Source organism: Oryctolagus cuniculus, chromosome 2 (assembly GCF_964237555.1).
Source record: "Oryctolagus cuniculus chromosome 2, mOryCun1.1, whole genome shotgun sequence".
Classification (NCBI taxonomy): domain Eukaryota; kingdom Metazoa; phylum Chordata; class Mammalia; order Lagomorpha; family Leporidae; genus Oryctolagus; species Oryctolagus cuniculus.
The window spans coordinates 73,597,581-73,614,316 of record NC_091433.1 but is presented as its reverse complement, the minus strand read 5'-3'; the positions used below and the strand labels follow the sequence as shown (position 1 = coordinate 73,614,316).

Genomic DNA, 16,736 nt, shown 5'->3' with positions numbered 1-16,736 from the left:
CAGATGGAAGACCTCTCTCTCTCTGCCTCTCCTCTAAAAATAAACAGATATAAAAGATATGTACACGTTGAGAAAAAATAATTCATAATATATGTATACATGTTTTATTTTTCCCTTATTTTACTAAGATAATGTTTAAAGTTGTTCACTCAGTCTTATTTGAAACTATAGATAAGAGAAGGTGTTGTGGCACAGAGGTTTAATTTTCTACTTGGAGTACTAATATCTTACATTGCAGTGCCAATTAGAGTGATAGCTACTCTGCTTCCTATTCAGCTTCCTGCTAACACAACCTGGGAGGCAGGAGATGATGGTTCAAATGTTTGGTCCCTCTCACCCATGTGGGAGACACAGATAGAAGTCGAGGTGGCTTCAGCCTTGTCCAGCCTTGGCTATCACAAGCATTTAGGTTGTGAAACAGTGGATGGAAGATATATGTGGGGTTGTGTGGGGTGTTTGTGTGTCTATATCTATTCTCTGTCACTCTGCCTTTCAAAGACATGAAAATAAATAAAAATTTTAAAATAATGATAAAAACTTAGTGATAGATAATATGCATTATGAAAATAATTTGTCATTTATGATGTTTAAGTGAACTATTTGTCTCAAATGTCACATACTAACTAGGATCTATGGGAACATGACTGTCTTAATAAACATAAATATTCAAAAACTTAATATTTAATTTTAGGGGCCAGCACTGTGGTGCAGGGGATTAAGCACCCACTTAGGAGACCCAGAAGAAGCTCCTGGCTCCTGTGCACCTACCTAGACCTATGGAAGAATTCCCAATAGTATTGTTCAAAAGAATCAAGCTAGGGGCCGGCACGGTGGCATAGCAAGTAAAACTCCCGCCTGTAATGTCGGCATCCAGTATGGGCGCCAGTTTGCGTCCCAGCTTCTCCACTTCTGATCCAGCTCTCTGCTATAGCCTCACTTGCCTGGGAGACCTGGAGGAGGCTCCAGGCTCCTGACCTTGGATTGGCCCAGCTCAGACCACTGTGGCCATCTGGGTAGGGAAACAGTGGATGGAAGATGTTTCTCTCTCTCTCTCTTGCTCTCTCTCTCTCCCTCTGTAATTCTGCCTTTCAAATAAATAAATAAATCTTTTAAAAAAGAATCAAGTTATAAAACTCGAGAATATTTATAGGAATACAAAACTATCCATTGATCAATGAGATAAAATTCACAATTGACATTCAATAAAAAGTTACTAGATATACAAAGAATCAATAAAAAATGAAGATGCCATCTAAATTGACCCAGAACTTACACAGATTTAGAATTAGCAGACAGCAGCATTAAAATACTTTTTTAAAAGATTTTTTATTTATTTATTTGACAGATAGAGTTACAAACAGTGAGAGAGAGAGAGAGCGAGAGAGAAAGAGAGAGAAAGGCCTTCCACGCTGCACCGATCCGAAGCCAGGAGCCAGGTGCTTCCTCCTGGTCCCCCATGCAGGTGCAGGGGCCCAAGCACTTGGGCCATCCTCCACTGCCCTCCCAGGCCACAGCAGAGAGCTGGACTGGAAGAGGAGCAACTGGGACTAGAACCCGGTGCCCATATGGAATGCCAGCGAGGATTAGCCAAGTGAGCCATGGCACCGGGCCCCTAAAATATTTATTATAACTGCATTCTATGTGTTAAAAAGAATAAGTACAGACACAGAAGATATAAGAACAATACCCAAATTTGTCTTAATTTAACTTATCTCCATCTTCTAAACCTAATTCAATGTATTAGACAAAAAAAATCTGTATAGAATTAACAGATCACATATGGCAGAACAAAGGATAACTGAAATTCAGCATGTATTAATAAATACTACATAAAATTAAACAGAGAAAAATGAAGTTTTTGAAATAACAGAAATTGTAAGTAAGGTACACCTTCAAAGAGCACACAACTAGTAAGTGTGGTACAACTTCAGTATATTAAATCAGTGCTCTCAAAGGTGTTGGAGAGTTAGAAAAAAAATTTGAAGAAATTATGGCCAACATGTTTCCAAATTCATAAACCAACAAATCCAAATATCTTAATGAATCCCAAGTATAAGAAGCATGAAGAAAACTACATCTATGTACAGCAAAACCAAATTACTCAAATCAAGTGACATAGAGAAAATCTTAAAATCAGAGGATTCAAAAGATACACGCAGAGGAACACAGAAAAGGATGGCACTGGATTTCTTGTGAGAAACAACGTGCCAAAGAAGACAATGGAGTAGCATCTTTAAAAATTCTGAAGATTAAATTCTCAATGGATAATTCTATAACCAGGGAAATGATCTTCTAAAAATTACAGCAAAATAAAAAATTTTCAGACAAAAACTAAAGGTAGTCATAAAAGCAGACCTAAATCACAATGAAAGCTAAAGTGAATCTTTCAAATAGAAGAAAACTACAATAGAAATAATTATTGTTATTGTTGTCCACAAAGTAATGAATATCACTGGAAATGGAAACTGGATAAATATAAAATCATTTCCTCTTATTACTTAAATATCTTTAAAAGATTACTGACTATTTTAAAAATAACAAATGCATACTTACCTAGCAGGTGAGATACCATGATCACAAACGTGGTCTTCCCATGGCGAGGCTATCCATTACACTTCAAATGTGCTGACCCCTGCAATTTCCCCAAAGGTGGGAAACTCAACAGCTTAATTTTAGGTAGTGGGGGATTGCATTCGTGCGCTCCCCTAAAAAAAATATATAAATACAGTGTGGGTTATAATATATAAAAATAAAATGTATGACAACAATTGTGTAAAAGTCATGAGGGGAGAAACAGGTATTTACTATTGTATTTACATGTGAAATGGCATAATATCACATAAAGGTAGATGATGATGAGTTTAAGATATATAACATAAAACCTAAAGTATCTATGTGAATAACAGAAATTATAGATGATAAACTGAGGTGAAATAATTAAAAAATACTACTTAATCCAAATCAAGGAAAAGAAACAAATATGTACTAAAAAAATGCAAGAAGATAGACTTAACCTACCCATAAAAGGCAGAGACTGTCAGACTTGGTAAAAATGAAGGCTAAAGTGCCTGTAAGAAATATAGTGTAAAAATAAAGATACAAATAGAAGGGAACTTCTTTGTCCTAAAAAAAAAAAGACATCTACAAAACAACCACAGCTAACATCATACTTAATAGGGAAAGACCAAATGACTTCCTCCTGAGTTCAGGAACAAGTAAAGGAGATTCTGTTTTATCATTTAAATTAAGTACATGTACTATACAAGAATTTCTAGCTATATATAAAAGGAAAAGAATAAAAGACATTCAGATCAAGATAAAGAAGTGAAACTTTTATTCATAGGTCACATAATCATCTATGTAGAGAGATGATAAAGAAAAAAAGCTACCAAAACTTAAACAAACTTGAAGATATATTATCAACACAGAAATCAACTGTCATTTTTTAAGATTGTTTGAAGGTCAGAGCAACAGAGAGAGAGGGAGGGACATCCACTGGTTCACTCTCCAAATGCCTGCAACAGCCAAGGCTGGGCCAGGTTGAAGCCCACAGCCAGGAATTCCATCCATGTCTACCACATGGTGTTGTCAGGGACCTGAGTACTTGATCCACCATCTGTTGCTTTCCCAGACACATTAACAGGAAGCTGGATCAGAAGTGGAGAAGCTAAGACTCAAACCTGCAGTCTATTGTGGGATGCAAGTGTCCCAAGTGGCATTTCAATCCACTGTGCCACAACACTGCCCCTCAATTATATTTCCATTTACCAGAAATAAACAAGAAGAAAATGACATTTAAAAATATTATTTATAATAGCAAAACTATGAAATATAGACAAATGCAACAATTTGAAACATCTGAAAACTATAAAACATTAAAGAAAGAAATCCTAAATTAATTGAGACATATATTGTGTCCATGGATCACAGGACTCAATACTTTCAAGATGTTTATTCTCTAAAACTTACCTCACTTATTAAGTTAATCAAAATCCCAGCTCCTGTGTTGAAGAAAAAAGAAATCTTCTATTTTTGAAAGAAATACAGATAAATCTTCTAAAGCAATGCAATTTTGTTCTCTCTCTCTTTTTTTTTTTTTTTTTTTTTTGCTTAAATCTATTTACTTTAATTTTATTTGAAAGATAGAGAAACAAAGAAACAGATCTAGACAGATGGCAACTGCCATTCGATGACTCACTCCCTAAATGTCAGCCACAGGTAGGGTTAGGCCTAAGTCGAGAATGCAGTCTCCCGTATGGGTGGCAGGGACCCAAAAACTGGCGCTGCCATCTGCTGCATTAGCACAAAGCTGAAATTGGAAGTGGAACGAGACTTGAACCCAGGCACTCGTCTATGGGATACGGGCATCCAAGTGATATTTAAACCACTGCGCCAAATGCCCACCTCTGTTCTCTTACAAAGGTGTTTCACATATTCTAAGTGATTACGTTTCCACATAAAATTCATATCCTCTGATTCAAAGATTTCAACATAGATACAAAGGCCAACCAATCAATCTGACATAATAGAATTCAAAAATAAGGGTGGGTATTTTCCCTAGCAGTTAAACCACCAGTTGGGACACCCACATCTCACATCAGAGTGCCTGGGTTTAATACCTAGCTATGGCTCTTGATTCCAGCTTCCTGTTAATGCAGACCCTATGAAGCAGTACTGATGGCTCAAGTAGTTGGATTCCTGCCACCCATGTGGAAGATGTGGATTGAGATCCTGGCTCCTGCTTTTGCCCTCCCCCATGCTGTTGAAAGCATCTGGGCTGTGAACCAGTAGGTAGGAGAGCATGCAATCTGTCAAATAAACTTTGTAACTTTTTAAAAAAATAAATAGACCTACACATACATGGACAATAGATTTCATCAAAGATGAAAAGGTCATTCTGTCCAGAAAGCATAGTCCTTTTAAGTCATAGTCCTAGAATTGCATATCCCCACATTTTTTTAAAAAGTGAACTTCATACTTCATGTAAAAATTAACTCAGAAGGAATTCAAAGTATAAATGCAAAGGCTACAATTATAAAGCTTCTACTCTGAAACACAGAAGAAATCTTTGTGACCTTCGATTCTGTGCAGAGTTCATAGACACAAAATGCAAAAACAAATTCTATAAAAGAATAAACATAAACTAAACCATTAAATTATTTTTCTTAGGAAAAATGTTAAAAGATTGAGAAACACATCATAACAGAACAATATTTGCAGATAATTTATCTGATAAAGCATTTATATTAACAATATATAAAGGCTCTCAAAACTCAACAACAAAACTTCTATAATTTTTTTTAATTGGCAAAGGATTTAGACACATACTTCAAAAGTGATACTCAGGTAGAAAATAAACACATGAAAAAAATACTCAACATCATTATCCATTAGGGAAATGCAAATTGAATATACAACTAAACATCTGTTAAAATTAATAAATCAAAAACTAACCACTCCAAGTATTGAATAGAATGTGGAGGAACTAGAATTCTAATACACTGCTGGTTGGAGGAGTATAAATGATCGATCACTTAGCAAAACAATCAGAAATTCTCTTGGAAAGAAATCACTCACATAATCTAAACATTCCTTCTGGTGCTGTGGTGTATGGGTAAAGCCACCGCCTGCAGTGCTGGCACCCCATTTGGGCAAAGGTTAGAGTCCCAGCTGCTCTACTTCTGATCCAGCTCTCTGCTACAGTCTGAGAAAGCAGAAGATGGCCCAAGTCCTTGGGCTCCTGCACCTGCATGGGAGACCTGGAAGAAGCCCCTGATTCCTGGTTTCAGATCTACACAGCTCCAGCTGTTGTGTCCCTCTGGGGAGTGAACCAGCAGATGGAAAACTGATATCTCTCTCTCTTTCTCTCTCTCTCTCTCTTCTCTCTGCCTCTGGCTCTCTGTAGTTCTGCCTTTCAAACAAATAAATAAATCTTTTAAAAATAATTTAAAAAATAAACATTTCTTTCTAAATATTTATCTAAGCAAAATAAAGACACAAGTTCATACAGAAGCCTATAAAAATATCCATAGGCACTCTATTTGTAATAGTTGCAAACTGGAAACAATCCAAATGTCCATCAACAGATTGATACACAAACAATGGTACACCCATACAATGGAATGCTACCTAGCAATAAAAAGGCATGAACTATTGATAACCACTACAACATGAATGTATCTCAAAATAATGAAGCTTAAAGAAAGAAGTCAGACCAAAAAAGGAATATAAAGCATTTGTTGTAGTTTATACAAAATTCTAGGAAAAGCAAATTAAGTATTATGATCAGGGTTGCCTCTAAAAGAGTAGAAGCCTGGAAGAGGAGAAAGGAAAGATGGATTTCAATGGGGTTCAAACATTTAGCAGTATCAGAAACAACGATTAACTTGAATGTACAAGACCACTGCATGGTGTTTGCATATCAAAACATGCCATAGAGCTCAGGCCCTTGTGGCCATTTGGAGAATGAACTAGCCAGTGGAAGGCCTCTCTCTCTGTCTCTGCTTCTCTCTGTAACTCTTTTAAGCAAATAAAATAATAAATCTTGAAAAATAAAATTATAAAAGATACACAATTTTGCATTACTCACAGAATTTTTTAATTATAAGAGGACAGTATGAATGACTATATCACTAAAGAAGAAAATTTAGATGGAAGGAAAAATGTCTAGAAAAATATTAGCAAAAAAAGAAGTAAAATACTCAAATAAATCTAAAATACTAAAGATACTATATTCAAACTAAAATTAATTTTAAATAAATAAAAATAAGTATTTTACCAAAATGTAGGTATACTCTTAAAAATTATGCTATTTCCTGTTAAAAGATGATTAATTTAAAGTAAAGAAAAGAATAAAAATTAAGTTTCTGCTATAGAAACTTCAGTTGGTTATCAAACTGTAAGAGTTTTCGGTTTTCAACATAGTAAAATAAGCATGATTTAATTGTATTAGCAGACGATTTTCACTGTAATTTCTAGCACATTTCTCAGTAATGGTTCAAATAACCAAAGGTGTAAATAATTAACTGACTTCATTTAAAGGTGTTTTTTTTTTTTAACCCAACACTGCATTTTGAATAATTTCAGGGGCCAACATTGTGACAAAATGAGTTAAGCTACCACCTGCCATGTTAGCATCCCATATGGGTGCCAGTTTGTATCCCAGCTGCTCCACTTCTGATCCACCCCTTTGGGAAAAGCAGCAGAAGATGGCCTGTCTTTGGGCTCCTGCACTCACATGAGCACCAGGCTTCTGGCTTCAGCCTGCCAATCCCAGCTATTGTGACTGTTAAGGAAGTGAACAGTGGATGGAAGATTTCTCTCTCTCTCTCTCTTTCTCTCTACATCTCTCTCTATATCTCTCTCCATAATTCTGCCTTCCAAATAAATAAATCTTTAACAAATCAATTTCAGATCATGTAAAAAGAGGCAAAGTAGAAAGATTTATGGGTTAAATTAAATATGCCATATTTGAACCTAAATCTCCTCCAATCTTATGAATCCATTTTTCAAATCACTCTATTCCCCTCCCAAAAATTCTCAGCAATCCTTCTGCCCCTGCCCATGTCATTCACTTTTTATTTACCTTTTTTCACCCATGCTCCTTCATATCCCTCTGCACTGTTCATTTTTTCATTCTGCTTGTCGCCCTATATTTTATTCATTGTCTTCCCTCTGTTTATTCCTTACACTGAAAAAAATTACTCCAGTATCCACAAGGAATTTTTAAAGAAATATTAAAATTTTCATTTTTCAAAATAAAAAAGCAGAAAACTCTAAACCCAGCAACTGTAAAATACAGATTTCAACAGGGATGGAAACAAGAAAAAGAAACATTCAGATAGAGATCAAGACTTATAAAAGGGAGAAAATTAAAAAGAAAGGCAGGCAGGGAGGGAGGCAGGGAGAAAATATGGGAGAGAGGCAGAGAAGGGATAGATAAGTAATTATTAGGAAAAGTCAGTAATTTAGCTATTAATGCCAAAATGTAACTGCTGAGATAATCTTTGTGAATTAATTTAGCTCTCCTTTTTGTTTTTTAAGTCTTCCATCAGTTTATTAGAAAGAATGTAGACAATTAAAATAATCCCCCCTGTCATGAACATAAATTGAGGTTTTTCAGCCCTGGTATAAGCTGAATCGAAAAAAAAATAAAGGGAAAAAGAATTTCCAACTAGTGTATAAACATTTTATCACTCATTGGCCATACTGCCAGTGCAAATACAAATCTGGTCTAAATGTACAGACTCTCAAGCAACCATGTATAGAATTCTTCATCCTCCATGCTGTAAGATGTAAAAGCTTAAGGACCAAACAATACCAAATGTACAGGCTTCAAAAACCATCTAAGTCAGGGCATTCACTAGTTTTAGTTAAGATACATCTGGAACACTGGCAAGTGTTCACTTACATAGAATAATGTGAAGTGAATTTTTTTTAAATAAACTTGAGTGGAACACTCCTGAATGATAGACAAGTTATCAGTTTAAGAAGTCAGCCAATTTGTTTCAGCCACTTTTGAGTCCCTGTTCTAAAACCCAAAATTTACTTGTCTTTTCCTAAGCAGAGCACTTCCTGTCATGGCAGTATATATGGTATGAAGTAAAAGAGACAAGTAAAATGTTTTTATTTATCCAAATTGCTGTTATCAATTATCTAGGACCTACCTAACTTCATGGAAGTTTGGGAAATGTTCATGTGTAAGGTTGTTGCCTTAGCTAACTTAAAATTGCCCCATACAATGGTATGCATCAACCCTTAGTGAAACCTTTAAAAAAATAGGTTTAAAATGTGTTACAGGAGGCAAATGCAGCATTTGCCTTTAGAGCTATCAACTCAGGCATTCTCTCAATTATGAAGATTGGCAGAGAAATCACTTTCTTTCTCAAAATCCAGGTGATGACAATACACCTTACTCCAGATCTGGCATTTTTTCATCATCACGGTCTTGTGAACCATCAACCTCTCCACCTACTTCTGTTAAATCTCCATCCTCATCACCACCCTTGCTGTTCAACATCTCAGAGAAATGATCAAAATTAGCTATGCCTTCATCTGAATCATCTTCCCAATCTTTCCAATTTTTTTAATGATTTATTTATTCATTTGAAAGTCAGAGTTACACAGAGAGAGGAAAGGCAGAGAGAGAGAGACAGAGAGAGACAGAGAGGTCTTCCATCTGCTGGTTCACTCCTCAATTGGCCGAACAGCCAGAGCTGGGCCGATCCAATCCGAAGGCAGGAATCAGGAGCTAGGAGCTTCCTTCGGTTATCCTACCCAGATACCACGTGCGGGCAGGGGCCCAAGGACTTGGGCCATCTTCTACTGCCTTCCCAGGCCACAGCACAGAGCTAGATTGGAAGTGGAGCAGCCGGGTCTCCACCAGCGTCCACACTGCAGGCGGCGACCTTACCTGCTATGCCACAGTGGCGGCCCCTCTTTCCCATTATTAAAGTCCACAATAAGACAATTAAGCTTTGCCCTTTTTTTGTTACCTTTGCCCACGACTGGCCAGATTCTCCTTCTTGTGAACAACATAAAATTGATCTGTCTCTGGGGCCGAACCTCCGTCCACAATGCCAGCACTGCACATGGGTGCGGTTGGAGTCCCAGCTGCTCCACTTCGAATCCTTCTCCCTGGGAAAGCAGCAGAGGACGCCCCAAGTGCGTGGGCCCCTGAACCCATATGGAAAACCCAGATGAAGCTCCTGGCTGGGCCAGCTCTGGCCGCTTTGCTGCCATTTGGAGAGTGAACCAGCGGATGGAAGACCTCTCTCTTTCTGTCTCTACCCCTGTCTGTAACTCTGCCTCTCAAATAAATAAAACATTTTTTAAAATGCATCTTGTCCATTCTTTTGTGCTTGGAATCATCTCGATCAATACAATGAAAAAGGTCAATTTCCTTTAAATGCCTAAAATTATCACTTCCTCAAAGACAACTGCATGTAAGTTTGGATTTTTCAAAATTTACATTGACGTCTTTACTGTCTTCAACACAAAATTCAATGAAGACAAAGTCGCTTCGGTCATACCACTTTCAGAAGCGGGCTGCGTTGAGGAATGGGCTGGGGCTAGCGGGTGGGCTGCTGGCCTTACCGCGGCGGCAGCTAGGAGCCGGCTCCCCTCGGGCGGCGACTCCCCTCCAGCGTTTTCTCCTCTCGCTGCCCTCAGGCGGCCGCGGCGGGCTCGATCTGGGTCCCCAAAACGCACAGCGCGGGAGCGCGGCTGCTCATGTCCCGGCGAAGAGGGAAGGGAGGAGAAGGCGCGCGAGGACGGAGGCTGAAGAGCGCGCGAGCGAGTGAGGGGTCCTGAGGTCGTTTAGCGCTCCTGTTTAGAACACCACTTTCCGATGATCGTGACCGAGTCCTCCTGGAGATACTTTGTTCTGCCTTCGCTGGTTGACATCGTCTCGCTTCACAACAGGTTAAAACAAGATTTGGTGTCAGTATTAATTACATTTTCGTTTTTACCATGATCCAGATTGTGCTTTTTCTTGTTTTGCTTGTTATTAAGGAAAGGGCATCTGTTTCATCTACTATTGATCTTTAAAAGCCTTCACTTACACACAAAAGCAGGAGTCACAGTGGAGTACTTTGCATACTTCTTACAGAAATGTCAGAAACTCTTTTTACAAATGCAGCAGCTACCTGGGACTGAAAGACCAAGGGCCTTGGGCCAGAAGGCACTTTTACTCTCAAGGCCATATGGAATGAAAATTAGATAAAGAATAATGTTGATCTTCTAGCAAAAATATCTTATTTTCTGCAATCCATAGGTCTCACCTACTGGCAACAGTCAAAATAACCCACTGGGTTATTAATCCTACTGGCAAGACAGTGCCGGGAGAAAACAGTAATAAAAAACTCATCTCCTCCTTAACCCAAGGTGGGGTTCCTGTCCTTGGCATAAATGTCTTTGACAATAATGCCATTTTCAAAACCAACTACAAAAAGAAAGTATGACACCCCAATATGAGATGTGGGCACCCCAATATGAGATGTGGGCACCCCAACTGGCATCTTAAACTGATGAAAACCAAGTGTCCTCCCTAGAAAATATTCTTATCAAGAATTAATATCCTGTAACTGAGAAGTATAAGAATTCTGTTAGCAATTTATATTATCTGTGAAATAAGACATAAAGTAACTGACTTCTATTACCAGCTGGTGGTGGTTCCATAGGATTAACAGATGGGGCACTAACTCTATGGATTATAGGTTTGTTAGATTTACCAATATTAAATAACTGCAGAGTTGGAATGATAGCTGTTTTTAGGACAGATGAAAATGCAGTTTACTTTTTTTTTTTAAGATTTTGTTCATTTACTTGAAAGGTAGAGTTATAGACAGAGAGAGGGAGAGACAGAGAGAAAGGTCTTCCATCCACTGGTTCACTCTCCAAATGCCCGCAATGGCCGGAGCTGAGTCGATCTGAAGCCAGGAGCTTCTTCCAGGTCTCCCAGGTGGGGCCCAAACACTTGGGCCATCTTTTACTGTTTTCCAAGTCCATCGCAGAGAGCTGGCTAAGAAAAGGAACACAAACTGGGGTCCATAGGGGATTCCGGCACTATGCCACCATGCCAGCCCCTCAGTTTACTGGGTTTGAAAAGCAGAAAATAGACTAGCAAAGGATAAAGCATCTTAGGATGAACTTTAAATAATTTATTTACCACACACCTAAGCAGCAGTTTATCATTGTTTAGAAACAGACAACAAAATACATACTTTCATTGTCTGGAGCTGTCCAGGAATAACCAAACCCTTAATCTTTGGTATATCAACCATAAACGTGTAATATTTTTACAATTCCTATTCATCATAACATGATCATCATAACATGATCTTTTATAAGATCTGTAACAATTTTTAGAATTTTTTGGAAGTCAAACATAATTGGTGTTTCTGGCTTACTTTGAAACCATGACTATTACGTTAAATAATTATTGACACATATCTATAAGAGAAATTAATGAAGACCTAACTAGCATAGAGTTTGTCTGGCTCTGACCTTAGAAATTAGAAGAAACCTGACAGATGCCATCAAAATCACAAATTTTGCAGAAAATACATGCCTATTCTTGGTTAAATGAAAATATATTGGGGACCGGTGCTGTGGCATAGGAGGTAAAGCCCTGGCCTGCAGTGCTGGCATCCCATATGGGCACCAGTTCAAGTCCCAGCTGCTCCACTTGCAATCCAGCTCTCTGCTATGGCCTGGGAAAGCAGTAGAAGATGGTCAAAGTCCTTGGGCCCCTGCACCCACCTGGGAGACCCAGATGAAGCACCTGGCTCCTGTCTTCTGATCAGCGCAGCTCCGGCTGTTGCGGTCATTTGGAGAGTAAGCCAGTGGATGGAAGACTTTCCCTCCCTCCCTCTCTCCCTCTCTCTCTGCCTCTCTGCATTTCAAATAAATAAATAAATAAATCTTTTTTAAAAATATGTTCAGCAGGGCTAATCAAAGCAACTTACTAAATTGCAATATCAAGAGAGCTTCATGTTCTGCAATGGTCAGTTTTTATTGAAGAGTAATGTTGGTTTTTTTGTTTTGTTTTGTTTTTTTTTGTTTTTTTTTTTTTTTTTTTGGACAGGCAGAGTGAACAGTGAGAGAGACAGAGAAAGGTCTTCCTTTGCTGTTGGTTCACCCCCCAATGGCCACTCCGGCCGGTGCACTGTGCCGATCCGAAGCCAGGAGCCAGGTGCCTCTCCTGGTCTCCCATGGGGTGCAGGGCCCAAGGACCTGGGCCATCCTCCACTGCACTCCCAGGCCACAGCAGAGAGCTGGACTGGAAGAGGAGCAACCAGGACAGTACCCGGGGCCCGACCGGGACTAGAACCCGGTTTGCCAGCGCCACAGGTGGAGGATTAGCCTATTGAGCCGCGGTGCCGGCAGGCTCGAAGAGTAATTCTTAACAATCAATTATAATTTTTGATTGTAGATTTCTCAAGTTAAAATTAATTATATCTCTATAACATTCCTATAATTTGCTGGCATCAATATGGCATTTATGTTGCATTTGATATAAATTGTGAAGAATGATCTTCTCCTTCCCTCTTGTATTATGCATAAAAATTCTGGTTGTTGGTTTTTTATAACCATTTCTGTACATCTTCCACTAGCTTCTTTTCCTCATCTTACCATAGCTCTTGACTGTATCATAATATCCCACATTACAACAGAAACAAAAATGAAGGATGGATCAAGTCCATGATGTGGTCAAAATCCAGAAAAGCTAATGGAATGGCCAGGCCAAAGCCAAGTGTCAGGAATTCAATCTAGAGCTCCCTCATGGGTGGCAGCAACTCATGTACTTGAGCCATTGCCACTGCCTTCCAGAGTGTGTGTTATCAAATGCAGTTAGTAACCAGAGCTGGGATTTGAATCTAAGCACTATGATGTGAGATACAAACCTCATATTTGGCATGTTAACCAGTAGACCAAATGCTACCCATAAATATTTTTATTTTTAATTTTAAGGTGAACTAGAACAATTTGGAAAATTATATAGGTAGGGGACATATTAAGATCTTGGTGGGTAAGTAATGACAGATGAGGGAACAGAGGTGGAAGAGGTGTGAAAGGTAAAGGAGATAGGATGCTCCAAAGTGTCACATAGGAAAAACAAAAATAGGATCAGCAACGATGGATGAGGTGATGAAAAGATAAAGAGGAAGGAGAGCAGGGCAATGCTGACATGGGAAAAGGGTATTAATATTGAGATAATTTGGAACTTCAAAAAGGAGTCTGGCTTGTGGAAAAGGCTGAAGATTATAATTTATTAGCAGTACTCCCTCTGAAGTGAGAAGAAAAGATACAAATTGTTCCATGCATAAGTAGAAAAGAAAGTATGAGGCTCAATACAGGCATCAATGTTAGGCAGTTTTGAGAAACATCTGTATATCCATATCTATATCTATTCCAGACAGGAAGAGCTATCAGTAGACACTGAGAGAGGTGGGCAAAGGAAGAAAGAAGTCCAGGTGAGTCTTGAACAATTCTCTTATACCAATATTTTTGTAGTAGTGATTATCATTATGTTACCAATTTGCTTATTAATATGAATAGGGGAGTGGTTAATTACTCTGTTTGGCAGGTGGGCATAAAGGTATAGTCAGGTAGGAGCATGAGGTCACACAGGGGGTTTGAGGAAGGCATGGTCTTCAAGCTCAAATCTAATCCATTTTATCTTATATGCCTGCCTCCATCAATTATAATTGGATTTAACCTGATATTTTAAAAGCACATAAATAAATGCATACACTATGTTTCATTAAGTACTTTTGTTGTGGAGATAGGCACCCCTGTACTATGTTACAAGGATTGAGCACTCCAACTAGGATTGAAGATACCCTCCCCAACTAGACTTGGTCCAGATTCTTGTCTTCCTACAGGTACGAATACAACCAGGAAACATATAGAGGTGAACAGAAAAGGAGGATTTATTGAAAGGCAAAAGGATAATACCCACTCAAATCTGGGTGCAGACAACCTCAAGAGAGAGAATCCGCCTTTTTATAGATAAGGGGTGGGGCTACAGTGTGCTTGATGATCTCCAAAAAGGTATCATGGCATTTGGTGCCTGATGGACAGTGCAACTTAGCTGCACGACCCAAATCTTCATCCACGTTGAATGGGCACGGTAGGCAGTGGGAGTAGGGCAGTGCACATGGTTTGAGTGTTAGCAGTTCTTGTCCCTCACTGACTCCCTGCCTATCCCACATCACTTCCTTACATATTTGACATAAAGGAAGTAATTCTGTTAACAATGAGTAAAAATACATCTGTTACTATTGATGATTATTTGCTTACCATAAGAGTAATGAAATGATGATGATGGAGACTACAACAGAAGGCAGAAGACCTGGCTTCATGCTCCATCCCTCACCTGCTAATGCAAACTCAGTTCCTGGCCTCTAAGAATAGAAGCCGGGAAAGAGCCTAACCTTAAAGCCTGTCTCTCAGTCTGCTTCCTGAAATTATCTACATTTTCACATCATCAGTGCTTGTTTTCAGGGAGGCATTCACTCTGCTTTCAGAGCACAGATCCCCTCTCCCTCCCTCTTATTGTTTGGTTGGTCTCCTCACCTGCCAGGTGGCAGGTTATCTCTCCTAAAAAGCCTCTTATCTCTTCTTCATTTGTTTTCTAACTTAACCAAAATCCCCCTATCTGCTTTTAATTTCTTTGTTTGTTGAAATTCCTATGATTTCTTTTGGACAAGGTGAAGACTAAGAGGACCTGGGCTAGCTCAAAGAGTTGACTTAGCTGTGCCAAGAAATCCATACAGCTAACAGCATCTGGTCAAGCAGAGAGCATCTGTGTCCTCCATGTCTACTGTATTAAGAGCATTGCCACATTTTCTTACCCATCAATTCCCGTGTTCTGATCATGTATGAATGTCTTACAGTAGTGTTTTGGATTTCACTTTCATAATTGCTTAGAGAAATGTATATAAAAGATGCAAAAGAATAACTCCTAAATGGGAAATATATACATATATATGTGATTAAAAGGTACTTTACAAAGTACTTGGAAAACTGAAATTAAAAAATGTTTATTTTGTTTCAAAATATTTTTGAAATACATGCATACTATTTTCATAATATGCATTTTCCACAATCTTTATGTTTGTGTCATATCTTTTTTCTTTTTTTCTTTTATTTATGAAAAGGGAGCAAATTTCATGTATTTCATATATACAGTTGTAAGAACATAATTACACTTTCCATCCTTCTATTCCTCCCACCATGACTACCATACTCCTTCCTCCTTCCTTTCTTGTATTTCTTCTAATTTTTGCAGTGACATACTTTCAATATACTCATAAGCTTAATCTTCCAGTAAATAAAGAATTCAACAAGTAGTGGCTGGCATTGTACAGTAGCAAGTAAAGCCAGTGCCTGTGATGCTGGCATCCCATGTGGGTGCCAGTTAGTGTCCCAGCTGCTTCATTCCAATCAAGCTCCCTGGCTAATGCATCTGGGAAGGAAGTAGAGGATGGCCCAAGTCCTCGGACTCCTACACTCATTTGGGAGATCCAGAGGAAGCTCCTGGCTCTTGGCTTCAGATCAGCGCAGCTCTGGCTGTTGCAAGCATTTGGGGAATGAACCAGCAAAAGAAAGATTTCTCTCTGACCCTCCCTCTTTTTCTGTAAATGCTGCCTTTCAAAATAAATCTTTTTTTATTTTTTTTAAGATTTATTTTATTTATTTGAAAGACAGAATTACAGAGAGAGGTAGAGACAGAGAGAAGAAGTCTTCCATCTGCTGGTTCACTCCCAGATAGCCACAACAGCCGGAGCTGCACCAGTCTCAAGCCAGGAGCCAGGAGCTTCTTCTGGGTCTCCCACGTGGGTGCAGGGACCCATAGAGTTGGGCCATCTTCTACTGCTTTCGCAGGCCATGGCAGAGAACTGGATTGGAAGAGAGGCAACCGGGACTAGAACCAGCACCCATATGGGATGCTGGCACCTCAGGCCAGGGCTTTAACCTGCTGTGCCACAGCACCAATCCCTCAAAATAAATCTTTTTAAAAAACAGAATTCAACAAGTAGTAAGTAGAAAAATCACTGTTTTCAGGAATATAGACAAGAGACATAAACAATTATCAAATCTCAGAATGTCAATTTCACTCATAAATTACTTTTTTGTATAAATTTGTCAATTTTTATATAAATTTGTCAATTTTTATATAAATTTGTCAACTTCACTCATAAATTACTTTTTTATGTATTAGTTACCAC

At 38.6% G+C, this 16,736-nt stretch overlaps 1 non-coding gene and 1 pseudogene across 1 annotated transcript; one reads left to right on the top strand and one right to left on the bottom strand.

Moving 5' to 3' along the window:
- The first annotated feature begins 2,545 nt into the window (after positions 1–2,545).
- Positions 2,546–2,708, top strand: LOC127490476 (U1 spliceosomal RNA). The gene has a single exon (XR_007918423.1). It is a non-coding gene; the product is annotated as a U1 spliceosomal RNA (small nuclear RNA).
- A 6,203-nt stretch (positions 2,709–8,911) lies between these two features.
- Positions 8,912–10,232, bottom strand: LOC100340728 (prostaglandin E synthase 3-like; annotated as a pseudogene).
- Between the last annotated feature and the right edge of the window lie 6,504 nt (positions 10,233–16,736).